Source organism: Rhinolophus sinicus, linkage group LG07 (assembly GCF_036562045.2).
Source record: "Rhinolophus sinicus isolate RSC01 linkage group LG07, ASM3656204v1, whole genome shotgun sequence".
NCBI lineage: Eukaryota > Metazoa > Chordata > Mammalia > Chiroptera > Rhinolophidae > Rhinolophus > Rhinolophus sinicus.
In genome coordinates, this window is record NC_133757.1 from 122,949,976 (window position 1) to 122,972,145 (window position 22,170).

The 22,170-nt window shown below is 39.4% G+C and overlaps 1 long non-coding RNA gene across 2 annotated transcripts in view; it reads right to left on the bottom strand.

Annotated features, from left to right (window-relative positions):
* Positions 1-22,170, bottom strand: part of LOC141572760 (uncharacterized) — a 323,171-nt gene that overhangs the window by 246,788 nt on the left and 54,213 nt on the right. For both annotated transcript variants that reach the window (XR_012498226.1, XR_012498227.1), the window contains exon 2: positions 8,887-8,966. This is a non-coding gene — a long non-coding RNA (uncharacterized LOC141572760). The remainder of the gene's footprint in view (positions 1-8,886; positions 8,967-22,170) is intronic.

Here is a 22,170-nt window from a genome sequence, read left to right on the forward strand (position 1 = left end):
GTGTCAAAAACGAAGAATCAGGACTTATAATAGCTTCCAAATTCTCTACTGTAATACAAGAAGCAAAAAGAAAATGAAACGATGGCATCAAATTTCTGAAAGACAATTATTTCCAACCTGGAGATCTGTGCCAAACTCTCAATAAAGAATAAGGATAAAATAAAAATATTTTCAAGCACACAAGGTCTCAAACCAGGTATCTTTCATGCACCCTTCTTCAGACAGGTACTGAGAACTGTGTGAACCAAAACAAGAGAGCACACTAAGAAAGAGGAAGACGTGGGTTGCCAGGAAACAAGAGGTCTTACATCAGAGAGAATTGCAGAGTTCACAGTGTGCGAGGAGCCATCAGAAATAATAATGGTGGGAGACGCTCCAAGAAGATGACTTCCACAGACTGCGCTCTATGTTAGAACATACCAAGAGGGGAAGTAGAACAGTGACCTAGCTTGCAGTTGGTGAGAACGCAGAAAACCAATCATATACGCATTCAGAAAACCAAGACAATTGTTAACTCCAGGGAAAATAAAAAGTTGTGCCAGAAGGAAAGAGCAATCGTAAAATACAGCATGACTCAGTGAATAACAGCATTTACATAAACATAAGAACAGCTACTCCCAATACCCACCTAAGTAAAAGTTCAGATAACTGCATTGAAAAAACGTAGGCCCAAAGTGTGTGTGTGCGTGTGTGTGTGTGTCCATGTGCATCTGTGATGGAGGTTGTTGGGAGAGAGCTAAAGTCTCCTTACCCTCAGAGGAAAGTAAGAAAAAAATGCCAAAACCTGAAATATTAAGAAACAGCAATAGAAATGTGCCATTTTAAGATGTGCAAATAAATACAAAGAATCAGCTTGCTTTGTCGAAAACAATGGCCTCTGAGAAGGGAAAAAAACGAGGGGAGAGTTTAGTGGGCAAATGGTTTTGTGTTAGAAAATTCATAGAAAATGGATTCTTTCAAAGATATACTGTATTACAATTTTGATCAAAAAAAAAAAAAAATCCCTAAGACGATTACTCTATGTGGGTCTATAATACGGGACACCTGAACACTGTCAAATTTAAATACTTTTATTCTTCGCCCATTTTACAGACTAAAAGCGATCCAAGGCAACCCCTAGGCCAGGACACCTGTATCACAACGAGCTCAAGGTTACACTGGAAAAAGGGAGGAAAGTGAAAAGCATTACCACATTTCTCTTGGCCTGAATACCACCTCCAGATATGCTGCCATCTGATGACACATTACTGGTCTTTACGTCTGACACCACAGTGAGTATGAGAAATGTACATGACTTTCCCTTCACACTGACGTACCAGAGTTTGCCAATGAAAGGCACTTTTCACCACTTTGGGCATCATCAACTCTTTCTCACAGTTGGTAAGAAACTTCCTGTCCACCAACTGGTTTTTCCTACACTATTGCTATTGCCCTGAAAGTATTTTTCTCACCCACTCCTTCATCCTTGTGGGGTGACCATGCAGCACTAGCGAAGCTGATGCAGAGTTCGGGTGGGGAGGGTGATGATGCCCTCTGGATTTCTCTTGACACAAATCATTTCATATGTTTCACATTTAAGGAGGTTGGACTCCATCACTCATTCAGTCTTTCTCAAGTTCTGCTATGTTCTGGTGCCAGAGCCCATAATTACCATAAAACAGGTTGATTTCAGGCCGAATTGCACTGGAAAATGACATTTTGCATTTTTATTGGCACTTTGAAGAGAACATACTCTTCTCCAGTTATTGTACTTTTAACACTAAAATACTGAGAAATAATCTTTCCATATGTATTATAAGAAAAAGATATTTAAAATTTAAGATTTATTCCCTACTCTTGTGATTTTTATTGGCATTTTAAGCAAGTTCAGTACCCATCAGACCTAGGTCTAGTTACTTTTATTGATGCCATATAGACAACCCATAATCAAAACCACCAGCCAAATTGCTATGTCTCCTCTGCTTCTGCCAGAAAATTGGCAGAAAATTCTCATTTAAAGCTTGCAAGAAAAACCCAGAAGAAGCTTACAGAAATCCTTTATGCTATATTTCCCAGCAATTGAATATATTCCCGCTTTTAAAAACTCACTTAAATTTTACTTCCCCCAAAGTGTGAAAACCAGGTGGCACCTAAGAACCCCATCCCCACTCTGGTTTATCCTTATAAAAATAACACCCTGATATTTTGCAACAAATAGTATAAATCCCTTTTGACCACACTAGTAAAATGTTATGTTGGAAACCATGAATATGGAATATTGATTTTCCCTCCACGCATGAAAGGAAGAAATTGACTAGAGCATTAATCTCTTTCTGCTCTGTATACTCCCCTAAGAAAATAGTTATTCTGCCACCCAGTGTGGTACCGTTATTGTTTTTGTGTTCCAAACTCGCCTGCGTGTTCTCTTCCTACAAAGGATGCTTCAGTAAGCTCAAGCCACATTCTGAAAGAATTCTTTGCAAGTCTGGGAGTTCTCAATGTTCTAGAATGGTCCATCCCTCGAGAGTGTTGATGAGCTGAAAACTGCTGAGGACAGATAACTGCAATGATGTTAGGAGGGAAGATGATGAAGACGATCCAGAAATACCAGCAGAAAAATGTGGCTGGAGCAATGAGAGGTAGACATAGCACAAAAAGCTTCTGAGGGTTAAGAGGAGTAAGGAAGAGGAAGGAGAGTTTCATTAGAGATCTTCAACAGAGTGGTTTGAGTGGAATGGAAGGGTGATGTGACTGCAAGGGTTTAAGAAGGGCTTGTATAGACTGGAAATGGAGGAAGCAAATATAGGCTTCCCAAGTTCCCATACATGTTCAGCCTTCCTCGTTTGAAGGACCTTCTGAAATCCAACTTCTTTCAAGAAATTCTTTTTAATAGGAAGAAGAAAAGAGGAACACTCTTGTTTGCATTTGCTCAAACATCACCGCAGACTGTCACGAAACGTTAGAATATTCTAGAGATTTCAACATCTTATTTATTCAACATTTGTTTCACACAGTCAGATGCTTTCAGTCGGGCAGCAAATCAGAGAAAATATTTGTGGTTCTAAATCATTGGTGATCAAATCAATAAGCCACTACTATTCGGGACTACTCTAGGAAAGTTGACTGACACACAGCCTTAAAAGAATGCCGCCTTCAAAGCTGAGCCAGTTCTGCTACTCGCTGTACGGCAAAGGGGCCCACCACGTGCCACGCTCCATCTGCTCTGCCATTCACAGTTCTTGGCTGGGTCACTCTCTCAGCTCAAACACATTTCAGGTTTCCTTTACCTGCACAAAAAAGTGAGCGTGCTGAAGCTTGTCCTAATGGGTCCTCCACAACATAGCCAACTTTCCAAAATTACTTAAAAAGCTTCCAATTCTGTCCAACTGACATACTGTTTCTTGTGCGGTTCCCACCTGAATGAAAGCCAATCTCCTCCTTCATTTGTACGTATTTCTATGGGATGCCTCTGCCTTACGCCCATCGTTTGACCATAATTGAGAGATTATAGCAAAAATGTTTAGGGGGTACCCAATACATTTTCTTTTTTCTTTCTTTCTTCCTTTTTTTTGAAAATGCCCTCAGTAGGAATTTGTTAACGAGCTGTGACTGATTATCTAAATTCCTGTTGTATCTTCTATGGGTCTTGCAGGATTACTTTTTGTCTGTTTATCCTTTTTCAGATGTTATCTTTTTTCTTCTTAATTTCAATTTCTTTTTAATTTTAGTTCAAGCTTCCTAGAAGTAGAAAGTCTGTTTACTGACATGCAAAGCCAGCACCTTGAACTATTAGTCACCCCATAAATACTTCTGGATAATGATGACAGCTCATTTTTCTTAAATGAATTAGTATATACAATGCATGCAATTAATTGAATTATGAACTTATCATAGGATTAGCAGACAAGTCAGTCAAAGGATTACATCGATGCTGATTATATAAATATGATTCTACAGGAAAATACACTTTCTGTTTATTTTTAAAATTCAGTGCCATCTCCCAATAACTTTCCTGTTTCAACCTATTTCATATCACTACGAAAATTATGTCTGGACTTCAAAAGACAACCTAACCGTTTTAAAGTTCATATTTTTTAAATCCAATATTAAATACAAGTTAGTGGTATGCAAAATAGCTACGTCTCCTCCCGTTTAGACAAATCGTATTTTCCACACAATAAAATGTGCCTCTTGTACTTTAAGGAATATATATAAAATGTCTACTTCTTTGCTTCCCAATAAGTTCCGTTTTCTGGAAACATATATAACATCGTGGTCTTATTTCTCTAAGTAGCTATATAATAATGACATAAACATCCCTAATGCACATTTACTATAGAATAGCACTGTTTTTCACACTAAAAATAACTACTAGTAAAGTTGTGCAAATTTCAGTGATTGCTTCCAAAATTTTTTGTCAACATTTTCAACTGCTCTGTTTCATGACCATAAGGTTTTACACCAAAGACGTTTGGAAAGAAACTGAAACCATGTGAATCAAAGAAGATGGGAACAGGAATAATGAAAGTTGACTGATGTGAAACCCACAACCCTCTGAGTTTTAACCAAGAAGCCGTATAAGACGACTGTGCTTTCCCCTGCTCCAGCTCCTGCCTCCCTCCCTGCGCACTATTGACACACATCCCTACCCGTCCCTTCTGCAAGTTTCCGAGGTTGTTACTAGACTGAAAATTCTTACCTTCTTCCCACCTCTTGAGAAAATGAGAAAACACCAACCACCTGGGCTAGTAATCACCAGTACTGTTTGCAGATAGCATTCAATTACTATTGATTGATTCTACAAACTTCAACCGAGGATTAATTTTTCTTGAACATAAAAAAAAAAAAAAAAAAAAATTTCTTGAACATTAGCAAAGCTTGCCTGTATCTACACAACACTACAAACCAGTTAATAAAATTTAAAAAAATAAAAAACTTCAAACAATCAGCTATTTTGTCCATGTGGTAACATAAAATGATTTTTCGCTTTCAGTAGAGATTTTTGTTTTCTTTTCTTTTCTTTTCATTTCATTGACCCAGAACTGGGTATCACGTAGACATAGGTTAAAATAATAAAAAGTAAGTATCTTCTTTAAGGTCATACAAATAACTGATGGAATTCAGATAGTAAGACAATAGCAACTATAGAGGCTGCTCTATACACAGCCTTACAGGCAAAAGTGATACAGTGGGATTTAATCATCTCTAAGTTGAACTCAAAAACAGGGCCAAGACTAGGATGCAAAATATAAAGCAGTGCCAAAAAATGTAGTAATCAAGAGAAATAATGGCTTGATGCAATATTTTTAGAAATGTACAAACTATGCCCCATCGACTAGCTGCTTCTTTTTTAAATAAAAGTTTGTTGGAACCAGAGCCAGAATTAGGGTGAGGCAAACGAGGTAGAATTATTCAAAAGCAGGGTCTGAACTTGTCTTCATTTAAAATTTTGGTAGTGTTCATCACTGACTATTTTGGTACTGATATTTTTTTTATAAATATTGCATTAAAATAGCATTTATCTTCATTACTGAGGTTTTTGAAACCTGTGCCTCAATGAGTGCCTACAAGCCCACAAGCCTCCAAAAAAATAAAACTAAAAATAAAACACTAGGAAAAGATGCAATCTGTACATAATAAATTATTGAAATTAATGGTTAGCAAGTAGCTTTAATATATAATGGATATTAAATTTTATTTTAAACTTACAACTCACAAGCAGCCTTATACTATAAAAGCTCTATGTAGGAAAACCATCTCCATAGGCAAGATAAGAATGTATTAAAAATGTTATTAATAAAAGACTGACAGATCCAGCAGCTAGTTCTTGGTTTTCCTGCGTTCTTGGTATGACTGAATTGCATTGAATCTGGCCATTCCCTCTCACAGTCAAATCTGTGAGTGTTAGAAAATGCAGACTGGAACATCTCAGTCTGCACCCACCTCTTAATATGCCGAGAAGGGCAGCCTGCTTAGAAAGGTACAAGTCGTTTCAAGCATATTTTAAGTTGAATGACTGGTCTTTCTTAAAAGACAAACCCTTCCTGGACTCCTTGGAAATGCCTGATTTCCCTGCTTTTGCTTCTGTCCAGAGCTGGCTTTCCCTGCCCTGCACAGGTCATTCCTATGGAAGTGATCCACACAGAAGGGAGTAAGGTGAGAACTCTAAGGTCTCCTCTCCCAACCGGAGGGGAGGGAGTCTGGGGGTTTGTGAGATTTGAGAGCTAGAGCTCTTGAGAACACACTCCTAATTTCTCCTCTATATACATGCATGGTCCCAACTGATAGCTCTCTCTTTCGGGTCACCTACCCTTGTTAAAAACTCCCCTAATGCACAATGCAACATTCTAGACAGTAGTGTTAATTAGTATTTATTTATTGCACCAATAAAATCAACTCATGATAGAATCATTAGCACTAGAGCATTACTATCGAAATTACATCAGTTTCTGGTGAATAAAGGAGCATGTGTGAGAAACCGGTGAGACCCCTCATCTCTACATAGAGCTGAGGGGAAACTAAAGGAAAGAACATTAAGGCAAGGGAACCCCACATCTTGTCCCAGCAAGACAGAAAATGTGAAAACGTCCTAAATAAAACACAGAGCATCTTTACTTATTGATTTATTGATGCTCATTCAGTTGCCACTTACTTTTTACCTTCTAATATCTGAAAAGTAGATATTGAAAGGGTAGAGTGAAGAAAGAAATCTCTCCAGCAACTAGGTATAATGGTTCCCAATAGATATCTTCAGCGTCTAGTTCAACCATGTGTCCAAATAACAGAACAATAATTATCTAGTATTTCATTATTATACAAATTTTCTGTAAAGCTTACAGGCACATAGCAATAGGTAAAATAAAATTTCCTCTGGAAACAGTTACCATTTCACATTCTACAAAATAATTATTCTATTATTCACATCTCTCAAATGCAATCAGCTTTACTTTTCCAACCTGACTGAGCTCTATCCTAGGAAGTCTGAAAATCAGAAAAAGAGCCAGCACTCCCCTAACCGTACAGATAGTGAAAATATTTTATTTGAGTTCTAGGATATCCAGACCTATAACTTTCAGTAAATTTACCTTAATTTCTCACCAATATTTGTCTTCATTAATATAACTTGTTTGTGCTTTTAATCTTTGTGACTATCTATATGAACCTAGTGAATGACAAAAAGCATGGAGAAAGGTAATACATTTATTTATGCTGCTGTTACCGTTTTAAGTTAAAAAAAACAAAAAAAAAAACTTGCCACAGTCTAAATGTCCATCAACAGAGGACTTGCTGAATAAACTATGGAATATCCATACAATGGAATATCCATACAATCCCTCGGTGGTCTCCAGAATACATTATTAAGGAAAAAAAGGTGGGAGGGAAGTGTGTATAGTATGGTTCATCTAAGAAAGGGTACATATAAATTTATATATGTCCTTGTTAATAATAATAAATGAAAGATTAAATCATCATTTTTTTAAAAATGAACATTGATGAGGGAGGGAGGGAGGTAATAGAGTTAAAGAGATAGGGTAAGAAGCTAGACTTCTTTCAATATACCTTTTTTTGTAGATTTGACTCTGAGACCACATAAACACTTCACATAATTACAAAATGAAGCTACATTTAAAAAAAAGAAACCCTAGAGATGAAAGGAAACAAATAAATACAGATGTGTATCCAATCTGTGGCAAAACCATACAAGGAGGGATTATTTCAAATAACCCTGAAACATAACAATATGCCATCAGTGAGGTAGAGTCTAAGGATTTAAAAAAATGTGCAAAAACAAAACCCAAAAACTGCATTTTTTTAAATAATAATTTCATTGCTGGTAGTATTGGTATTGTCATCCTGAAATTATTGTGTGCATATTGTGACATAAAGGAAATGACATAAAGGACATAATGACATAAAGGAAATGGGTTGTTATATTGGTGTCATTGAGAAAAAACTGGATTTTCAGCATGAGAAAAAACAAAAGCTCTAAAATCAGAGGCAGTCCTGTGGCCCTGGTTTTAAATTGCATATATCAGAATAAACTCATAATGTAGTTGTTTTTTTCAATCTGTATTTCTAACTCTGTTTTTGTAAAGGCTAGAAGCAATGGCCAACCCAACTGCAACAATCACCCCTAGTGCCCAGATTGCATGTTCTTGAAATACCACAGGCCACTAAACAGAACCAGGGGCTTCTTGGAAAAACAGTTCATTTCAGATATGAAGCAGGAAACATACAAGATGATTCTGGAACACCTCATCACACACAAGAAGGCCAGGATACTACCAGAGACTCATATAATCATATCAACAGCACAAGAGATAGCTTGAATATACCTCCCCGACCCCCAGCCAAAGACGGACCAATTTGAGCATCAACAAGAATAACTGCAAAAAATTGAAACACAATTTGTGACGACATAACAACAACAACAAAAACGTTCATGCATCGCCGCTGCAGAAAGCAAAGGAAGCAGCTCATTATTCTGACAACCGATAAACGCAGAGAAAGAAGCAATTTTTCTGCCTGCCCTGTATGAACTGAACCTCATGACAGCAACATATTTGAAAAGAGGAAGTTTCTCTGTATAAAAATATTACAACTAATAAATAAATAATAGAATAATAGCATTATCATTTTGCAGCCTGTAATGAATTAATGGGTCTAGCACTATACTATTCAATATGGTAGCGACCAGCCATACCTGGCTACTTAAATGTAGTTAACCAATTACCAATATAGCACTTATCCAAAGTCTGCTTCAAACAAACTATAAAATAAATATTCATAAATTTTATAACAATTGCGAAAATTTGAACACTGGATATTTGCTGATATTGAGGAAACTATTGCTAAATTTGGTTAGGCATAAAAGTGATATATGGAGATATTTTAGAGCATCTTTACCTTTAGGCACACGCTGAAATATTTACGAATGAAGTGATGCAATGTTTGGACTTTGCTTCAATACGACCTGGATGTAGGACCTTGGGGGAAGTAAAAAAAAAGAAAAGAAATAAAATTAGTTATGACTTACATTGGAGCTGAATAATGTGTACACGAGAATTAATTTTTTTCTCTACTTTTGCGTGTGTTTGAAATTTTCTATAATAAAAGGTTTATTCAAATTTTTTCGTTGCATCAGCCAATTATCATCCACTGTCATATAAATCTGTGAATTGCAGTTGAAGTAGCAACAATCTATACTCATTCTTCATCTGTGATGAAACAATTTATACTCCAAATCTTGGTAAAGCTCATTGCAACACAAATCTCCACTTTGGGTGCTTAAACTTTATAGTAAGAATAAGGTTTTTTTCCCCAAATAACAAACAAAAATATTCAACTTAATTAGAACATTTCTCAATAAAAAGGAAAAAAAAAAAGTCAGACATTACTCTTAATATGACACCAGTAGGGGGAGATAGATGCTGGATTTCCTCTAGGAAAATTTTTTTTTTCAAGAAATAATCCATGTTTAATCTAACAATCGGGACAACATGAGGTGGGGGATTCTGGGAGGACACTCTCCTATGTGTTTTTGGTGAAAAGAATGTCTCCATCCTCAATTCTTTCGCCTTTCACTCCCAAGAAAGGAATTGTTCACTCTACATCATTAGAATCCATTTTCCAATCTAAATGTCCATTCAAATTATAGTAATAACCTTGCTCATCTTTCTGCTCCTGTCTTATACGTCCTTAAGGGCCTTTTAGATATTGTTCAAAGATTTTTTTTTAAGTAACCTTTTTTAATCACCCACGTATAATTCTAATTTAATATTTGGGTTAAGCTAGTACTCTTATAAATAATGTCATTCACTTATACAACTATTTCTTGAATGTCTACTATGCTCAGGGTACTATGGTCAGTGCAGGGGTTATCACGAAGAATAAAAATTAGTTCCTACCCCCTAGTAGTTTATAGTTCAGTAGAAGAGCATAGCACACAGTAGGATAAGACCCCTAGGGAATGCACATGATAGCATGGCAGCCCATGGAAAAGAAGCCAACCATCTTGGAGAATGATTTCCCAAATGGAATATATAATTACACCTTTCATTTATTCATTAATTTGTTTAGTTACTCAATATATATTTATTTTATCCATTCAGTAAATAAATATTGAGCATCTTTTATGAACAAGATATGGTGTCCTCTTGATTCGATTCACCATGAATTCTTCTAGCTCTGGATAGACCATCTTCGACAGAGTGGTTTGCCTGTAATAATGAACAGTTCTAAACAATTTTTCTTCATTTTGTCAAATTGGCATTTTCAATATAAATTCCTCCTTCACTGGAAAACCCCAGTGGTATTCAAATATTACTTCTGGATATTTTGTACTAATTTTAAAAAATATTTTACATTGTATCCTTATGTGAGACTAAACACATGCTATAGTTACACATTCTCTTCTTTAATGATTACACAATTTCTTATGGTCTTTAACCAATTCATTTAAAATAGTCCTGTTGTCAAGACCATAACTCCACAGAAAAGAGTTCTCGGTTAAGGTTCTCCTTCTTCACTAAATCTGAGTTAATTTACAAAGTTTTCTCCTGGTCAGTAAGGGGAAAGTTTCTCTTCCAGAAATTATACCCTTGGGTAAGGGCCTTTTACCACTCACTCTGTATTATCCCCAAGTATTATCTCCTTCTCAACTTGAGCCATAGTCCACCACCAGCAGATAGCAAACTATGCCCATAACCTTTCTATTTTGTGAGAAAATCTGAGTTACAGAATAGTCCCTACGAGGCCATGGTCTTGGATATTCAAAAAGTTCCACAAGGGGCTCTCTCTTCCACTACTTTTGCTATGTCCCCAAAAGGCTCCTCTACGTAGACTTCCAGTCTAGTCTCACCTCCTTCCTTCCTCAGGTCCAAGCTGATATTTCACTGAGATTCCAGGGTGAGTGAGTAAGGGATCTTTACCCATTTGCCCCCAGGCCTTCCATTCCCAGGCAGGTCAAAACGGTGTCTGAGCAGCTCAGACACCCACCTCAGTCTGCATCTCCCTGAGTTGTCCTTTCAACAACTCTGATTAGCCTTTAAACTGCTTCTAGACATTCAGCTCCACACTCAGTTTTCCTTTCTCCAAAGTGCTTTCTGAATTGTTTGTTCCTCTTCCTGTGTTCTGTTTATAATTTGCCATTACCCTTTTGTTACTTTAGCCCCTCCATTATGAATTACTTCCATCCAGTTCTCTCAAGCTTCCTCCTCTCAAAGTCTCACTGACACATCCTCTTACCTTCTCACTGTCCTCTGAGCTCTTGAACCTGCTGGTCTAGCGCACAGGTCGCCTCCCCCTGACAGACCGTTTTCGTAGTTAGGTTCCCACATACTCCTCTTGGCAAGTTCCAGCAGTCACCAGACAACAACTTTCTAAGGGCTGGTTTTCTCCCCCAAAGACCATGCCTCTGAATTTTTCCATTTCTTTCATACTGGCCATTCATCTACTAGGACCTAGTGTACACAGTCCTTTCAAGTGTACAACTACTTTTACTACGACAAAAGGGACTGTTAGGATACAAACCATATCCAAAGGAGTGAAGTGACAAGTATATCATTCCGTATGACTTGGCTTGGCAGAGCCTTAAGCATTAATCTCTTCCAAGCCCTCTCTGTGTTGGCAGCATTGCTTGTCATAGGCTACTCTCCTAACCCTGATCCTCGGGGGTCACTGTCCTCACTGGTTTCTTCTACTTCCTGCTGCAGGTGGTGCCACTCCCTGGAATTGTTGGGTCCTTTTCTGCCTTGATTTTAAGGTCACTTGTTCAGCCTTAGGTCATAACTGTCCTTCTCAGATCGCATGCCTTCAGCAGCATCTCACATTTATTGGTTCTTTCCTAGTTCCTTCTGAACTTCTTTGCTATTCTTTTCAACAAATGTCTTGCTTTTAACTCCCCAATATATTCTCCATTCACTTCCCATCAGTTCATACTGGTTCTCGTTTCTCTCTCTCTCTCTCTCTCTCTCTCTCTCTCTCTCTCTCTCTCTCTCTCTCATTTTTATTATCTCTAAAAGTTTCAACCTTATTATTTGCAACTCTGCTACCAATATCCATAACCCCTTTGATGAAAAATCACCTGGCACATTAGCATAGTGAACTTTCAACCACCTCCCACTCCTGAATTCTGATCAGAGATCTGACTATACAAATATTTTCTTTTACCTTAATTACCTTTGTTTTTAAAATATTCTATTTCCATGTTATCACATCTAATTCATACATCACAGCGTTCAGTAGTATATTTTCATATATATATACATACATACATATATATATATATATATATATATATATATATATATATATATTTTTTTTTTTTTTTTTTTTGAGAATCCCTTTGCTGTAGTTCCATTATTATAATCTGGGTACATGATATAAATATAGTGTAGGCATGCATATTAATTTGGAATAGATAAAAAACAAACAAACCCTGGAGCCCTGGAGTGAGTTACTCACAGGGTCTAAGTCTGCTCTCTAACCTGGGGTGCACATCCAAACCACCTGTGGAAGAAGCTCTGCCTCTCCCTTCCCTAGGGGTTGGGGTTCAGGACCTCCACGGGGAGCTCAGAGCCCCTGATCTAAATGCTTCTTGAGATAATGACACCTGTAATCCCAGTGAAGGTGGAGCCTGCAATGTCATCTCTGTGAACTAATGCGATAAGATTGGCCTCTGATTCTGCTTTTCTTCTGTGATGCTGCCTCTCCACCACAGAACTGTCCTTCACCTGTGTTTTCCCACGCCTGCAGAGTCCCATCCTGAGTTCTAAAGTACACTAATGTTTAGATGGGCCTGCGAACAAACAAACGATTCCTCTTTACCAAAGGAAAGGGAAGGGTGGAGGGCGTCATCACACTCAGCGCTTACATTGTGTTTAGTCATGCTAATTTATCTCCTGGGATGTCTGAGGGTTTCTTTCTGCACCCAGGATGGCCCTTCACTTATCTGACATCTAAGTCTTGTTAAGGTGGAGATGGCTGCACCAGGATTGAAAAATGTTCGTGGGGAAAGAAGTCTCCAGAGAGAATAAAAGCAAGGAAAGTTCCCAAAGCCCTAATTTGGTGATGCGACCTTCATTGGATGACCGCGTCTTGTCTACGGAATGTCCGGCATCATTCAGCCTTAAAATTTTCTGCAGTCAAATTTACTCCCCCTTCATTCATTGTAGGAGACCGAGCTCATTGAGAGAAAAAAGGGGGTCGTTTGTTTCTTTGTTTGTGTCGGGCCCGTCTCTCATTATTCTACTCCTTATCACGCCCTTGTTTTGTTTTTTTCCAATTCTTTTCTCCTTTTCTATGTTGTATATGCAGTGAGCACAAGGGAAAGAACTTCCTTCTCTTCTAAGAAATAGCAAAGGATCTTAAGTAATTATGCATCTGACATGTGTCACGGGCTCTTGTTCCATTTCTGGCATGGTTGTTAATTGCTGGGGGTTCTGGCATCTCTGATGATTTCTAGCTACATTCCCCACAAGTGGGGGCAAGTGACTCCTTAAAATACTTGAGAAAGTATGGGGTAGAAAGGCCTAGGGCAACAAATGTGGTTTAATCCTAGCCTCATCTAACCATCTCTGTACCCAGGAGAAGCCCCTTACGCCTGAGACTCAGTCTACCCCTCTGTAAAATGGAGATAAAGACCTGCATGATGGGTGATGAGGATTTTACACACTGTCCGTTAAGACTTAGCACAGTTCCCATGCCATGGTTGATGGCAACATCATCACTATTCCTTACAATTCTTCAGTGTCATCAAACATCTTTGAGACTCACATATGAGCGTCACTATATGCTTTTAAGTTTAGGAATAAAAGAGTTTCACCAACAGTTCATAGCTGAACACTTCACATAACCGATCACAGAGTCACACCACTGCCTATCACGCTGTCACAGAGCTCTTAACAAGAGGATATGTCGTATGAAAGAGACCAGCTACATGGGACCATTTTACATAACTACGCTGTTTTGTTTTTAGCACTGAACTACTAATATTTGTTAGGCTGAATGTTTGGTTTGGTTTGGTTTTCTATTGCTTGCAGCTGTTCCAGGAAAAGGAAGGAAGGACGCCTCTTCCTCTGAATACTGAAACTTTAACTTGCCCTGAATTTTGAACAGAAGGCAAAGAGGAAACATCATTTACCTACTCCAACTCCATTTTTGTGCATCCCGATAGGCTGAGTGGCCCTTTGCCACCATCTAGCACAGAACATGGACCTAGAGCTAGAGAAGAAGAAAGCTCCCTAATAGTCGACCTCCCTGGATACAAAAGAAAGAAATATTGTAAGAGCCATTCACCCACTCATTTCCAAGTAAAAAGCCCCCAGAAATTGGGAGAAAAGAATTTAATCTCCATTCTTTTACTTCACAACATAGTTCCAGACATGGTCTTTGGCTTTATTTTCACAAGAAGTCATGTTGTTAATGTATCATACATACTGCATTTCAATGAAAGCATTCAAATATGAATTATCTAAGATAACAATGATGTCTAAATATTAATGTCTAACATATAATTGACGTTTCTATTAATTTCCAGTTGTTGGAATTTCTGTTTCCTCAAGGTCTGTTCTAGTTCCAAAATTCTCCATAAAGACGACTCTTAATTCAATTTCTTTGTATTGCAAAGTAGGTCAGATCTTCAGAGAGGCCCTTCCTCCCATTCGGAGAGAAACTCATTGGGATGGAGGCTGAGTGTCTTCCCAAGAAGTTCACTCTCTGGTAATGATCAGAACGGTCACACGCACGCAGAGAGCACCTGTGCTCCAAGATGAGCATTTTACATGCAGTCACTTATTGAGTCGTCCCAACACCCTGTAAAGTCAGTTTTCATTTCCACATGTTGTAAGAGAGGCGTCAAGGAATGAAGTTGCTGCAGGTCACAATTTGGTGAAATCTGGAACTAGTAAAACCTACATCTCCCTGACTCCGAAGCTTGAGTTCTTTTCTTTCTGCCACACTACCTAGAATAAAAGTGAAATGTGTAAACAAATTACTCTGCCTGGCATTTTGAGAAGCTAAGAATACAAAGTGTACCCAGAGTGAGTCAGGAGCAAAGCCTGGGGTTGATACCAGCAGTCCCAAATATCCGAGAGCCATGTTTCCACTGACCTTCACAATGTTTGACTTTAATTCAAATTAATTGCCAACCTTTCAAACTATGCAGAAATCACATAAAAAATCAAGATTGAGAAGTTCTACTGACAAGCCAGAATAACTGGCAACCCTGGGCCCCACGTTGCCACATGATGACTCCGAGGGAAGCTGAGCAGCAGAGGCCCGTTTGGACAGGGCACTGCGGCTCCCAGACACCACAGCTAGCTCTTCGCTGGCTTGGCTGGTGTGCATGAGCCTCCATTACTCTACGCATTCAATCAAGAGAAATCAGAACAGGGAATCGTTTGAACCTTGTACACATACAGTGCGGAAGTTATGCGTACCTTTTCCTCAATGGTGTTCTCTGGGGCATGACTCAGAGATTGGAAGGGTTTGGAGAGCAGCCTCAGGCCTTCGATTAAAATAGTTTTGTCCTTGGTTACTACCGGAATAAACCTGTAAGCAGACAGCTGTTTTGTGCCAGCTGAAATTCTAGTCTTGGGTGGGAGGGCAGAGGTTTTTGACTTCGGATGAGAAACAGGCAGAAACAGAGTATATTCTTATGCCAAGTTCCTTTCTTTATTGTCATGGAAGCAAGAAGAGAAATGTAGAAAGGGGGAAAGCTTTGCGGGACCAGTGTCTCACGCAGACTTTGTGCTAGGCGTCAGGAGCTGCCCAGGATTGTACAAACACTTGTACAGGAAAACCATGGCTATAGAAAAACTCCTAAAATTAAAACAGAGCTGGAAAAGAATAAAGACCATGCATTTGTCTTTAAACTCAGAAGTGGAACCCCTGGGATTTGGTATTCTATAACAAGGCTGGAAACATTATTAACATTAATAAATAAACATCTGGATTGACTTGCAGTCTAAATTTAAGTGTCCTAAATATTTTGGCTGTATTATAACTATATTGCATTTTCCTAAATTCTCCAGTGTTTCTTCTGTCCTTAGCTTACACTTCATTTTCTTTGACTCTTTTAACTCAGGTCTTGTTTTCCATGAAAATGGACCTTGTTATATAAATGTTTAAGCACCAAATGTCCACAAAAAGATATGGAATTGGTCTTGATTTCATCCCTCATATTTGTACAATGTGGGTCCTTTTAATTGAAACCATACAATCACACCATTTGCTTCTCTTTCTTTCATTTAATACTCCGTGCTATATATAATACTAAGAGTGCCAAAATTTGCCAACAAAATTTTTGTCGAGCTAAAATTAAAACCTAAGGCCATTATGAAGCTCTCTATTAATTCCATTTTTAAATGTAAAATTTAGGCAGTGTTAGCCCAGTTTGGAATAGTGTCAGGGAGAAAGCATGTAAAATATGGTGGCCTACACCAGATTAAGCCATAATCATTGTCCAGTTTCCTTTGGATCCTCAAGTAAGCTCTAGAAGCAAGAGTATCTGTGAAAGTAAAGGTCAGCAAAACACATCTCCACTGAGGAAAGTGCAATTAAAACCAATGCAAAATTCAATGAGCCAGCTACAGAGATTTCTACTCAAAAACACAATGGTTAGACCTAATCCGCTCCTCACCGCCTTCCTTTGAGGATGTCAGGTCCATGAACCACTGTGGCTGCCTTGAGCCTTTTTCTAGTTGTAAACCGAGAGGTTGCTATGCAAAGTCCCAATGCACGGAACCAGAGTTAATCATTCACAGGCCCTTTTGCTTGAAATAAGATGCTTTTCATTTCCCTTGGCTTACGTGAATAATGAAAAAAGAAAGCAAAGGAGATAACTGCACTGTTAAAAGATAATCCCTTAGCATAACTATTGTCTAGAAGGCCCAGCGCTACAGGCAGGCGAAAATCCAGTCTGCATTCAGCGACTACCTTGACATTTATTTATAGGAGATTATGCCATGACACAGCTTCAAGTCCTTTAGAAATGCTCCCATTCCCCAAGGCCTCCACTATATTTATATACAGGATCTCATATTATTTTTCCTGGTGTTATGGCAACAAAGATTCCAATGTTTACAGAGCTATCAAGTTCTGACAGGCCAAGCTGGGGACTTTGCATCACTGGCTCACATTAAAATGGAGCAGGGACCTAGGGAACCAGCACAGGCTCTGCTATCTGAACAGCTAATACCTGAGCTAAAGAGAGGGAGGAAGCAGGCAAATGGTGCTAATCAACGCACAAAGCCACTGTCCCCTGGGACTTTGGCCTCGTGATCCTGTGGTTTAGGAATATATTACAAAGTAGGCTGAACCTAGCAAGTCATATTAAACGCGAAGGAAAAGCAAACCACATGTTCCTACTACAGTTTTGGACTCTGCGTGGATTTTTAAAGCTCTGTTCAATACCGGATGTCAGAGACCATTGTGTTAGACCTCTGGGGTAGTGGAAGGGGAAATGAAAGTGCAGTGGGTGAAAAAAGGACAGAACAAGGACTCTCTCTGTGCCCGCATTTTGTTTTTAAGGGCACAGCGGAGAGCAGCCCACCTTACCTTCATGCCTAACTTAATCACTGCCCAGGCTCAGTACTTCTAGCATACGCCAGGCTTGGGGCTAATTGCAGTATAAAGCTGCTTAGGAAAATGTCTTGGAAATATGTGTATCTCACAACAAGATTCTTTTGAGAACGTGCTACCTACTCCATGAAAATAACTGTATGTAAACAGAAACTCATAGTGTGAGGTGTTCTATACTGAAGTTGTTTTCTGGAGTTTTCCCAAACGTCTCTATACTCGGTGACTGAGACCTAGAACTAGAAATCATTTAAAAACCAGGCCTTCCAAGCATATTCTTTGGATATCTTGGTTCTGGCTGAAGCAAGAAATAAGAGCCACAAGCTTAGCCTTGGATACAATCAGCCACCACTTTCCAGTTCTAGATGTGGGCCAGAGTAACAAGCAAGTCAGAATAAAACAGAACAAGTTCTAGGCCAAGTTTCTTCCTTTCTGTTTTTCTTCCTTTCCTTTGTGTACGTGTGTTCATAAGGGTATTGGTGCTTATTTGGTCACAAAAGTGTAGGATGGACTTTACAAATATGTGCCTAATATTTTTTTTTTTACTTGAGGTTTTGTTCTGTTTAAAATTGTAAATAGCAAGAAATATGCATATTTCCTAATACTGAAAATGAACACTCTAAAAATTATAAAGTGTGCCTTACCATGTAACACAGGACATGTGAAGAAAATGTGTTGTTTCCATAGTATGGACTTTCAACTTGTATAAAATAAATTTTAAAGCACAGGGGGGACAGGTATAATAATAATTACAATCAGTGTCTCCATATATCTCGCTAGATAAACTGGACTTATAGAAGAAAATAGCTACAGATGTGCCAGTAGGACACCCTGTCCTTCTCCTAGGAAGCTGACAGGGTTGCTTCCCAACACAGGAGGGAAAGCTAGTGAGCAGAGAGCAGGCTTTCACGCTCTAAATACATGGCAGACGCATCCTCTCGTGAGCAACTGTGACCGCTGTGTGCAATACCTGTTGCTATCAGTGACTTTTCCCTTCTTTCCTCCAGAGCTGACTTTGCTCTTACTTTGCCAGCTCCCTGGGGATCCGGGTACACCGATGATTATCTGCGGTTGGCCTTCCCAGCAGTCAGAGATGAAAGGATATTGTTTGAAGCTGTACATCCGCGTGTCTTTTTATTTCTTCTGGTCAACCCACTTCAGTTTACCACACAGCAGCTGCAAAGGCAGCTGATGTTATCATCTTCGTCATCACAACAGTCTCCATTGTCATCAAAAAAAGAATTTATTGCAAACACAATTAATGGCCCAGATCTTTCCTAAGACCTCTTTCAAGAAAATTACATAAGCTTGAGTCTCACCATGAACTCTGCAAATTTGTTACTCATTCATGTAACCAATATTTCTTAGCTCTTCACTTCTGTATGGCTCTGTACTAAGGACGCCATGATATGCTTTGTCTTGATGGCACTTAAGTTCTCTGGGGAGACAGTCAACAAACACAAGGGTATCAACCAATAATACAACTGCTAGTGTCAAATATGCTACAAAGCAAATTAAGACGATGTTAGGATACAGAATATGGAATATCTTCAGACACTGGATGCTTAATTAAGAACTTCTTCCCTGGATGACATTTAAGAAGACTCTTCTTGGATAAGAAAACAGTTCTGAAACTAAATGAACTGGAAGCATTCCATTGCCGGTAACCCTAATACCATTTAGGGCTCTTAGTGACCACTGTAAGATTCAAATAAAATATTCCTGGCACATATGAAATCTCTCAGTCTTCTGGAAGAGTGAAGAGAATGATTTGAGGGCAAACATGTCTTAGTCCAAAGCTGGATACCACATTGTTAACTAATTCCATCTGTTGAATTCTGGTTTAATGGAATCACTGTTGTGTCTCCTGGTGAAAGCGTTCTTCCCTCTGGAACAAAGCACTTTAGGCCAGCAGAGCATAAAGTCGCAGACACAGGAAGCAGAGATTTTGCTAGTGGGACACTAGCTGTGATAGTAAGTGCTGCCACCCCCATTTCCATCCCTTCATTCCTGGACCCATGAATCTTGGCTATTGGAGAAACAGCACTACATACCAGACTGATTCAGAGCATATCCAGCCTTCCGGGGAACCTTGCCCCAGGCCTGAACGGCAGTGCCACCGAGGTGGTGCCATTCCACCATCCTATCAAATCAGCATCTTCAGGATGGTGGGGAACATGAGAAGACAAGTGACTTCCAAGAACATGGGCCCGTGGCTGCACTTCTTTTGCTGTGAAGTCCCCGCATGCCCCAGGCCACTGGAACCCCCTGAGCTTCACTGACGTGGCAGGCTCCCAAATCTCTGTAGAGTTTCTCTCAGTCTCTGGAGTACATGTGTCTTCTCAGAACATCCAATTCTAAAGGACACCCATTTCCTAATCACGTATAACGAACATGATGTCACCAATATGGTGAACTAAAGTGATGTTTTGTGGAATGTCCAGATGATCAAGGTCCCTTCAAACTGCATTGTGACAGACAGCAGGAGAGTAACTCAGGCCCAGGAAAAGTCTACGACTGTACACTGTTGTCTAACCTGGTGAGCTGCCTCAGGTCCTCATCCATAAAAGGTGTTGAGAACACCTTTGCCAACTCACTAGCCATCCACCGCAAATGAGAAGCAACGCTCATCTCTTCTTGGAAAGACATCACATGGAGCAAGCAGCGGCACTGGGGCTATTGCTTGGTTAAGCTTCTGATAGGCCACTGTCACCTGCCATGACTCATCTGATTTCTTCAGGAAGTAGAATGATGTATTAACTGGGGATATGATGGGATCAACCATCTAAGTGGGTTTTAAGTCTCTGAGGATGGTGCTACTCTCTGCCACTGACACAGGGGTTGAGGGACAGGATTATTTTTTTAATTTACCATCGTGACCTGAGTGACTTCCCCTTGGTCTTTTTCTACTATAATAGCTCGTACTTAGGGAACCAACGTGAGTACTCTGCCAGATGTTACCTAGGTCCACCCCGATTATTCAGTCAGAAAACTGGAAAATGACTACCAGACGAGTCCAGAGGCCTACTGAACCCTCCATGACATGGTCCTGGGCCAGAACTTCACGTATCACCTGACCTCCCTTCTCCCTCAGTCTAACAGAAAAGTCACAAGAGTGTTTTGGGTTCCCAAGTAACAGTGTCATCTCACATTCTCTATCCAACAGACCTTTAAAATCTGAGTATTCCCCAAAATGTGAGACAAAAATTCAAGAGCAAATGATCTATTAAGAAAGTGCCCCCAGGAACCAATGCAAAGGGACTGTGAGAAGAAACCAAGAAAAAGTGTAATTTCAGGCAAATTCCCAGCCTCGGGCTAATCTCACAGGTGAGCATCGGAGTGGAAAGTGACAGGTAAGAATGAGTTAACCTGATGGGAGGCAAGGGGTCCATATCCTGCATCAGTCAGTCACTGGTTAAATGCTACTGGGGGCAGGAATAAGAACGGCAGTGTCAACTTCCAGGCACTTCTGTCTCTTCTGACGTGGGGCTGCCGTGGCAGCCTTCAGAAGAGCGTTGCAGGGATGGCTTGTTAGCAGCAAAATCACATGAAGGTCAGGTGGGGGGGGGGGGAAGGAAGACAAAAGGGATCCAAGGGTTTCTGGTTGAAGCATCAACTATTTTCACTACAGGAGTTAAACAGGCAGGCAAAAGCCAAAGGGCAATGAAAGTAGAAAAGAATAAAAAGGACCGAAAAATGGTGAAGAGGAAGTTACATAGGGAGTGCTGAGGTCAGTGTAAATGGATGGACTGAGACCAAAGAGAAGTAAGAAAGGACCCCAGTTGTTCAGTCACATCACCCCTCCCATTTGTCCAACAGCTCCTGACCGGCTCTCCCTCCTCCCCACCCCCCACCCCTGCACACATACCCCCATCCCCAGAAGAACTGTCAATCCAACAGCACCTACAATGACAAAGTTAAGTCATCCCATTAACTTTTTTACTGGTGTACTTGTATCTCAAGAGGAAATATTTCCTTAACAGTGTACCTTAGAAAAATTCAATATATGGGGGTACAAACTCTGGTTTTCTAGAGGATGGTGCTACTTGGCCTTGTGCAAGTTCCTTAACCTCTTCAAGTCTTAGTTTGATACTTTTAAATGTGGATAATTATACCCACAATACAAGGATTTTTAAAGATTAAGTTTTAAAAACTATCAAGAAATGGTTAGTGCATTACCAAGCATATAGTAGGCAGTAAATAAATAATAGTTTCTTATTCCTTTTGCCATGTTCCCAAATTAGACTGTACTTTTATTGTCCTGAAATTCTTCAGAACAATATGATTTCTGCTGTTACGTGGTCCTAGGTTGTTACAGGTTGTTTTGGGGTCAGGGGCAGCCTATAGAAAATGCAAAACTTGAGGAACGAAATATGAAATAATGCTGGCAGGTCTCTCAGACAGTACTCGTAGTTTTCCTTTAGTTTTAGTTTCCATAGTGAGAAAAAGTTTACTCTTATAGAGCATTTGAACAAACAGAACTGACTTATCTTTTAGCATATGTGAAGCTGATTTCCTGTGTGATTGTGTACCACAACTGCTGCCATTTGGCACTCTCACCATTGGTTTCCACTTGGATACCAGGATGTTAAATTTCAGGACAGAGGTGTC